Raw genomic sequence first — 9,715 nt, 5'->3', positions numbered from 1 at the left:
GAAGCAGCCGGGAAAAACCCATGCATTCAGAATAATCGCAGACAGCAGCCAAGGTCAGGACTGAACCTGGGTCACTGGAGTTGTGAGGAAGCAGCTCTACTGGCTGTCTCTGAACACTTGTTACAAATTTGTGACTGAGCCACTTTGTCCTGTGAACAGAGATGTCAGCTTACTAGGAGGACTTGTACAAACTACCAGCTGACACAAGGGTTAGTTAACAAGAGACCATAAAATGAAGGTGTAACACTGGAAAGGCTAGAAATACCCTGCTGGTCAATCAGCCTCTACGAGAGCAAAAACAGAATTAAAGCTTCAGGTCAATGACCATTCAATAGAACCTAAAAAAAGTCAGATCAAATAAAATAAATTTAAATAGATGGAACAGTTGGGTCAAAGGGAACCTAAATTATATTTGTGAAAGGATGAAAGTTAAGAGAGGTTGAAATTGTGCTCGACTAAGGAGGTATGATCAAAATCCAATGCATCAGTGGGACCTGGGAATGAAAAATGATTGAACTTTATCAAGATTGAAGTTGCATGTGTTCATTCACTTCAGGTAACTTTAAAACTGATTAAAGAGAAGTGTTTGATTATTGGTAAATACATTTATAGAAAAATGCTGAACAACATAATGGCATTCTTCCAGAGCTCCTGAAAAGTTGTTTACATTGTAACTATGAATACTATTTAGAGTACAAAATAGATCTAGGTGCAGCTTCTGGCTTGTTGGAAGTTGACTGGGTGGGTTTTATAGAAAAGTATAATTAAGAATTGGTAATTGACAACTTTCTCCTGGGGGATCTATGCGTTGCCTTTAAAACTTATTTTTAAGAGAAATGTATTTGACAACCTAACATATTAGGAACAATGAGTTGAGATCCTGATCGTTGTGTTTTGTAACTCCAAAACTAAACATGCGAGCTGGGGGTAACTCGTGTACGTTTAGCTTTACTTCTGTGAGGTGCTCAAATGTGGCGTGGTGGCATATTGACGCATGCCATTCACATACTTTTACATATAACACAATGAATTATGTAAACAAACAAGGAATGCTTAATCAAATAGTATATTCACAATATTACTGATATATTAAATACATTACACTGATGCAAACTCAAGAGCAACATGTCCTCTGCCAAGTTTTGTGTGTGTGCGTGTTTATGGATACGTTTATTAGATGTCAGTTACCCTACATCTAGAAATGCACACGGACATGTAGTAGAAGGGTCTTGGGTTTGGCAGTGTTGCATGACAGCAGAACACTGTGACATGAGGAATGCACGAGAAAGGCGAAGCTGCATTTTAAATGATTATAATCACTGATACACCTGCAACTGAGAAAACTTAATTGTTTCAATAACAGCACCAAATAGCAGGGTTTAGTTCAAAAGGACTCAGGGGAACTAATAACAATAATTACCCAGATAATAATTCTCTTTGGAATAGATATAATTAAGAAGGATCAGTGGAAGAATGTATGTCTATAATTGGAATTATAATTGAAGCTACAGCATTCTGCATGCTGCAGTGTCCTTTATCATCCTGCATTTCAAGGTCTATTGTAACCTTTTCTAACATGGTCTTTGATATTTTCACTTTGGCACATTAATGTGATGTAGGCCTTTGCAGACAAGTAGGAGGGAGGTAAGATTATTAATGTCAAAATATGGCCTCACTGAGTTAAACTAAGACCAGATGTAGTTCAGATGAATCTGGATTTCTGAATGGTGTATCAAACCCTTGGTAAGAAAGTTTAAGTAATAAAATTATGTCAAGACCCTTGATTTCAAGTATTAGACACAGGAGATTCTACAGATGCTGAAAATCCAGAGCAACACACACAAAATGCTGGTGGAACACGGCCAATCAGGCAGCATCTGTGGAAAGGAATAAAGAGTGAATGTTTTGGGCCAAGACCCTTCATCAGGACCATTCCTGCATGTGGTTGTGAATGGTGGTGGACTGTTAAACACCTAATGCTCCAAGAGCACCCTCCACTATGGTAGGATGCTTTATGTGATTCCTAAACAAAGTTCGAGAACTCAGTGACATATACTGTATACGTCACCATATACAACCCTGAGATTCAGTTTCTTGTGGGCATTCACAGGGAAACCAAGAAACACAATAGAGCCAGTGAAAGACTGCACCCAACAGGATGGACTAATGTGCAAAAGACAACAAACTGCAAATCAGAAAAGAAAAAAAAATCAATAGATATTGAGAATATGAAATGAAGAGTCCTTGTAAGTGAGTCCACAGGTTGTGAACAGTTCAGTGATGGATCATGTGAAGTTGAGTGAGTTTACCCCTTTGATTCAAGAGCCTGATGGCTGAGGGGTAATAACCTAGTGGTGAGGCGTCCTGTTGGCAGCGGTGAAAAGTGAAGATGGCCTGGATGGTGGGGGTCCTTGACAATGGATGCTGCTTTCCTGCAACAGCACTCTGTGTAAACGTGCTCAATGGTGGGGAGGGCTTTACACGTGATGGATTGGGCTGTATCCACTAATTTTTGTAGAATTTTCTGTTCAAGGGCATTGGTGTTTCCATTCCAGACTGTGACACAACCAGTCAATGAACTCACTACCACTTATCTATATAAATTTGCAAAGGTTTTATAGGTCATGCTGAATCTTCACAAACTTCGAAGGAAGAAGAGGAGCTGCCGTGCTTGCTTTGTAATGGCACTTATGTGCTGGACCCAGGAGATATCTTCTGAAATTGTAAGACTGAGGAATCTAAAGCTGCTGACCTCTCCATCTTTGATCCCCTGACGAGGACTGGCCTGTGGACCTACAGTTTCCTCCTCCAGTAGTCAATATCAGCTCCTTGGTCTTGCTGACATCGTGGCAGCCCTCAGCCAGAGTTTCAATCTTCCTCCTATATGCTGATTGGTCACCACCTTTACAATCATATTCAGTCAGCAGAGCCGAGTGTAAGAACCTCCTCGGCTTCCTCCTGAGACCCCCCACTATCACAGAAACTGATCTCCAGCTACCTCGATGCACTTCATAAGACCGTAAGACATAATGAGCAGAATTAGGCCATTTGGCCCATCAGGTCTGCTTTACAAGATAAGATAGATCATCCATAAATCATGGTTAATTTATCTTCCCTCTCAACCCCATTCTCCTGCCTTCACCCCACGACCTTTGGCACCCTGGATATCAAGAACTTATCAAACTCGGTTTTAAATATATCCAATGACTTGGCCTCCACAGCACCTGTGACAGTGACTTCCACAGATTCACCATCCTCTAGCTGAAGAAAGTCCTCCTCATCTCTGTTCAAAAGGGGCATCTTTTTATCCTGACGCTGTGCCCTTTGGTCCTAGACTCCCCCACGATAGGAAACATCCTCTTCACATCCACTCTATCTAGGCCTTTAAACATTCAATAGGTTTTAATGAGATCCCCCTTCATTCTTATAAATGTCAGTGAGTACAAGACCTGAGCCATCAAATGCTCCTCATATGTTAACCCTTTCACTCACAGTACTACATTTGACTCTTTATACTTGTTTCAAGTCACTGTTCATTGACTTTAAATATTGTACTAAATACTATCAATAAATGGTAAAAATAATCATGTTATATGTATCACTACCACCAATGCCTTTGAGCAGAAAATCCTACAAAACATAATGGATTCAGCCCAATACAGAACAGGTAAATCCCTCCCAACCATTGATATCATTGTATATGAAACATTGCCATAGAAAAGCAGCACCCATCATCAAAGATCCTCACAACCCAGGCCACTCTTTTCTTGCTGCTACCATCAGGTAGAAGGTACAGGCACCTCAGGACTTGCACCACCAGGTTCAAGAACAGTTACTACCCCTCAACCAACAGACTCTTGAACAAAAGAGGATAACTACACTCATTCTATTTCTGGTGTTTCCACAACCAATGGTTTCCTTTTAAGGACTCTTTAGTTTGTTATTGATTGCTATTTATTTATAGTTGTATTTGCATAGTTTGTTGTTCATTGATCCTGTTTACTTACTGTTCTATTGATTTGTTAAGTATGCACACAGGAAAAAGAATCTCAGGCTTTTATGTGGTGACATGTATGTACTCTGATAATGAATTTTACTTTGAACTTTGTACCGGAAATGTAATTCAGCCCCAACCTTGTCCCCATCTGACCTGTGGGTCCCATCCCATGAGTGTCTGGGTGTGCATAACAGCTTAGCCAACAGAATCCAGCCACAGCCTGAATCCAAATGAAGAAGAGGGAGCCTCCCTGCTCATCCCCAGGCTAGTTCATATAGAGAAGAGGGAGCCTCTCTACCCTGGTTCACATGGAGAGGAGGGAGCTTCCCCACTCATCCCCAGTTGGATTCACATGGAGAGGAGGGAGCCTCCCCACTCATCCCCAGCTGGATTCACACTGAGAGGAGGGAGCCTGCTCATTCATCTCCCAGCCTGGATCCCACAGACAGGAGGGAGCCTGTCCACCCATCCCTAGTCTAGATCACATGGAGAGGAGAAAGCATGTCTACCCATCTCCAGCAACACCCACAAAATGCTGGAGGAACCCAGCAGGCCAGGCAGCAACTATGAAAAAGAGTACAGTCAATGTTTCGGGCTCAGACCCTTCACCTGCACTGGGAAAAATGATAAGAAGTTCGAACAAGAAGGCGGAGGGAGGGGAAGAAGTCCAAGGATAGGTGGAGGGAACAATTACTGGATGTTTGAGAAATCGATGTTTATGCCTTTAGGTTGGAGGCTACCCAGTCGGAATATAAGGTGTTGCTCCTACAACCTGAGTATGGCCTCATCGTGGCAGTAGAAGAGGACTGTATTGACATGGCGAAATTGGAATGGGAAGTAGAAATAAAATGGGTGGTCACCAGGAGATCCCGCTTTTTCTGGCAGATAGAGTGAAGGTGCTCAGCGAAGTGGTCTCCCAATCTACGTCAGGTCTCACCGACATACAGAAGGCCACACCAGGGGTACCAGATACAGTAGACGACCCCACAGACTCACAGGTGAAATGTTGCCTCACCTGGAAGGACTGTTTGGGGACCTGTATGGTAGTGAGAGAGGAGATGTAGGGCCAGGTATGGCATTTTTCCACGTGCAAGGATAAATACCAGGAGGGAAATTGGTGGGGAGGGATGAATGGACAAGCGAGTTGTGTATGGAGTGATCCCTGCGGAAAACGGACAGTGGGGGGTGGAGGAAAGATGTGCTTGATGGTGGGATCCCGATGGAAATGGCGAAAGTTACGGAGAATTATGTGCTGGATGCGGAGGTTGGTGGGGGGGGGATGTGAGGGTAAGTTAAACTCTATATTGGGTTCCTCTTGTCTTCATTTACCATAGGGATCCTTTTGTCCTCACCTTCACTGAGCACCTACACTCCATCCGCCAAAAAAAGCAAGATCTCCTGGTGGCCACCCATTTCAACTCTCTCCTGGTTTCAGCTATCACCTACCACTTTTTCCTTCTTCCTCTCCTCCCTGCACCATCTTGCTCTAACTTCTCATCCCTTTTTCCAGCGCTGATGAAGGGTCTCAGTCCGAAATGTCGACTGTTTACTCTTTTCCATAGATGCTGCCTGGCCTGCTGAGTTCCTCCAGCATTTTGTGTGTGTTACTTGGATTTTCAGCATCTGCAGATTTTCTTGTCTTTGTGCTATCACCCATTCTCCAGCCTGGATGAAGTGGAAAGGTGGGAGATTCCCCACCCATTCCCAAGCTTGCATATACACAAAGAGGAGGGACCCTGTCTATCCATCCCTAGCCTGGATTACAGAGAGAGGAGGCAGCCTTTCCACCCACCCATATGTGGAGCCCCAGGTTGATCAAAATCAAATCAAACTCAATTCATATTCAAGTTTAATTATCATTCAACCATACATGAATACAGCCAAATGAAACAGGGTTCCTCTGGGGTCAGGGTGCAAAACATACACAGCATATTCAAGATAGTAAGTACACATACAGTTCTTGGAGTGCAGCATTGTATTGAGATTGTAAAAAAGACATTTAAAGAAGAAAAAAAAACCTTTGCTTGCCCCCTGCGTGGCCATTGCATTTGAACAAGGTGCCATCTTACCAGATTGATATTCCGAGCCTAACTGGTGTAGACCACTGCCCCAAATGGGGAACCAGGTGATGGGGAGGTGGGATTGCTCAGTAACTCCGTAAAGGCTGAGGCACAGCAGTGAAGGCTCAACCATATTCCTTCCTTCCTCCCAGTGATTATGATAATGGTGCCCGTCACAAACTCTCACAGTCCTATAACCAGCCAGGACCCCTGGTGAGACGGGAGAGAAAGGCAGGGCACAGGTGGGGGAAAAGGGAAAAGAGACAGGGAAATGAAAGGGGATGGGGTAGCAGGAGGAGGAAGGGGGGATGAGAGGAAGGAAATGAGGCAAGGGAGAGAAAAGGGAATGGGAAGGAAGTGAAAGGGGAGAGGGAAGGGCGGGAGAAAACAGACCAGGTGACATGAAATGCTCCTCATACGTTAACCCTTTCATTCTTGGAATGATTCTCATGAACCTCCAATGCCAGTACATCCTTTCTTAGATAAAGGACCTGACTGTGATCTGACCAATACCTTATAAAGCCCCAGCATTACATCCCTGCTTTTATATCTAGATATCACTTCACTTGATATCAAGAAACAGTCCAGAGCACTGGCCGCAGGAAGGGTTTTGGGACCAAGCAATATCTCAGTTGCAGTACTGAGGACCTGTTCTCCACAACTAGCTGCATATCTAGCCAAGCTGCTCCAGTCCAGATACAATACTAGGATCTAACTAAAATGTGGATAATTCCAAAAATCTGTCCTGTTCACAAAAAAATTAGAATAATTCCAATCCAACTAATTACTATCCAACCTATTCTTAAGTATCAACAATGTGTTGTCAACTGTATTATCAAGTGATACTTGCTCACCAGAAACCTGCTCAGCAATACTCAGTTTGGGTTTTGTCAAGACCATTCAGCCCTAAACTTAATCACATGTGTTAAGGTACTGAATCCCAGAGATGAAGGGACAGTGACTACCCCTTGACACTGAGATGATGGATGCCTGACTGTGGCATCTCATCAGTGATCACCAAGGGGAAAACACTCCTCTTGCTAGAATCGTACCTTCCACAAAGGAAGGAATATAGAGGCTGGTGGAGTCAATCACCCCAGCTTCTGAATAACACCTCAGGTATTCCTCAGGTCAGTATCCTGGGTCCATCATAAGGTCAGAAGTGGGGACATTCACAGGTGATTGCCCAATGTTTAATTCCAATCACAGCTCCCCGGTAAACCTACCAGTCCATATCTATATGGAGCAAGATCCAAGTTTATTTGTCATGTGTACATTGAAACATACAGTGAAATGCATCATTTATGTTAAACACCAACACACACCAGAGATGTGCTGGGGGTAGACCACAAGTGTCACCACACATTCTGGTGCCAACACAGCATGTCCATAATGCTCAGCAGAGCCACACAGAACACAACTAACAACAACAGCAAAACAAACCCCGTTCCTCCTGTCCACCCATGCACACTTACATGGTCCTTTAACCCCAGGGCAGGTCTTCAGCCTCCAGCTGGGTGGGTTTCCCATTGGGTCTTGGTCAGCAGACTCAGGTCTGGCCAACAGGCCTCAACTTCTTGACTTCCGATTTGACCCTCGGATCTTCATCCTTGGCATCGATGTTAGGCCGCACCGATCATTATACACTAGGCCCTGAACTTCATCTGGTGCCAAAGGCAGGATCCTGAACAGTAGGCCTCAAACTCCAGTCTCACTGATTCACAAACCCAGGGGGTTATCGGAACTCATTCCGCTTGACCGGACAGAAATCCGACTCTGGAACCTGCCAACAACTCACAAACTTGGGTGGGGAGGGGGATACCCCTCATCCACTAAACTAAAAAGTAATTAAATCTGAGCTGCAACTCAACAAAGGTTATCTTGGATTACGTCTTAACATCGTGAACAGGACCTAGACAACATGAAGCACAGCCTGATATGTAGACGAGTCATGTTTATCTCACAAAAATACCGGGAGATGACTACCTTCAAGAAGAGAAAGTTGAATCTTCACTTTCGTTACCGAGTCCCCACCGCTAACACTGTAGCAGCCAACACTAAGCAGGAACTTAAGTGGACCAGTCAGGTAAATGGTTTGCCGACAAAGCAGGTCATGGGTGGGTAGCATAATTTATGGTCTACAACAGAGTTCAGTCACAAAGCACTGAAGATTGCAATGCCACACTATTCAATTTCTCGCCCTCTTATCTTTCCTCCCTGTCGTATTTTCAGGCCCACACTGCAGGTGTCACAAAATGTCTCCAACAAGGAGAGGGATCCTCCCCGTTAGAACAGTTAGAACAGTTAGAACAGTTGTGGTGTGGAAAGGAGATTGCCTGGCTTTGTAGAAGGAAAACACAGCAACAATATTTTACAGGAGACCTTTGGAGGTGAAAGGACTATAATTATAGCAGATTAAACTCATAATGTGACAAGTAAGAGTTTAAATAATGGAAACATAACATTGCAAAAACTGTGTATGCCTTTTCAGAGTGCGGATGGGGTCCCAACGAGGCTTGGCATTTCATTGCATGCAACCTTATTCTCTAGTCTGATTTACAGCAGAACTTCTAAGACACTTCACAATCATTCTTTATGAATTCAGTGCCCTCAATGTGAAACCATATTTTGCCTTCGAGAGTAAATGATACTCTGTTCTTTGGCATAAAATATGATGTTGCAGATCCATTTGCTGCACATAGTCTAGTCGTTAGACAAAAGGAGGGTTGTCCTCCTCAAATCTTCTATTCACATGTAAATCCTGTATTTACTCAGGAGCAGACGGAGGAATGGGCAGTTATGTCACTAGTGTCACATCTAAGACTGGTGAGTCTTAAGTGAATGATAGGGAAGCTATGGAGAGGATTCTCAGGGATAGGATTTATGAGCATTTAAAAAAGGATGGCCTAATTAGGGAGAAGCGCCATAAATTTGTGCAGAGCAGGTCATGTCTTACTAACAGTAGTTTTTCGAGGAGGTGACGAAGGTAATTAATACTCTATATGGATAGTGTCTACGTGGATTTTAGTAAGGAATTCAATAAGGTTCCTCAAGTAGATTCATCCAGAAAATTAAGGTGCTTGAGATCCGTGGTGTCTTGGCTGTTTGGATTTAGGGTACGTCCACACTACGCCAGATAATTTTGAAAACAAAGCTTTTTCTCTTCATTTTGACCCTCTGTCCACACTAAAACAGCATTTTCATCCCCTGAAAATGGAGATTTTCAGAAATGGTCTCCAGAGTGAATAAATCTGAAAACGCCTAATATCCATCGCAGTGTGTACAGGGTAACCGGAGCTTTTTAAAACCGCTGTCATGATGTGCCAGAGCAAATGGCGACAGCACGGCATTTCATTGTTTTCTTCTTCTTATTATTATTATTATTACTACTTTATTGTCACCAGTAATTGATACTAGAGCGTACAATCATCACAGCGATATTTGATTTTGTGCTTCGCAGAACCTAACAATTTCAGAACAGACGGCAACGAGACTGAAGCCAGAAGGGTTAGAAATGTATTCACCAAATACTTTGACCCATAGCTTACCGAAAAAATAAGTATACTCACTTTGCCCTGTTTTCTGTCCTTTGTTGTATGAAGGTGGTTTATCAATTTATGCAAGTTCTTCTCTGACAATAGATGTGTAACAGCCTAAT

Source organism: Mobula birostris, chromosome 9 (assembly GCF_030028105.1).
Source record: "Mobula birostris isolate sMobBir1 chromosome 9, sMobBir1.hap1, whole genome shotgun sequence".
NCBI lineage: Eukaryota > Metazoa > Chordata > Chondrichthyes > Myliobatiformes > Myliobatidae > Mobula > Mobula birostris.
Note: the sequence above shows the minus strand (reverse complement) of the source record.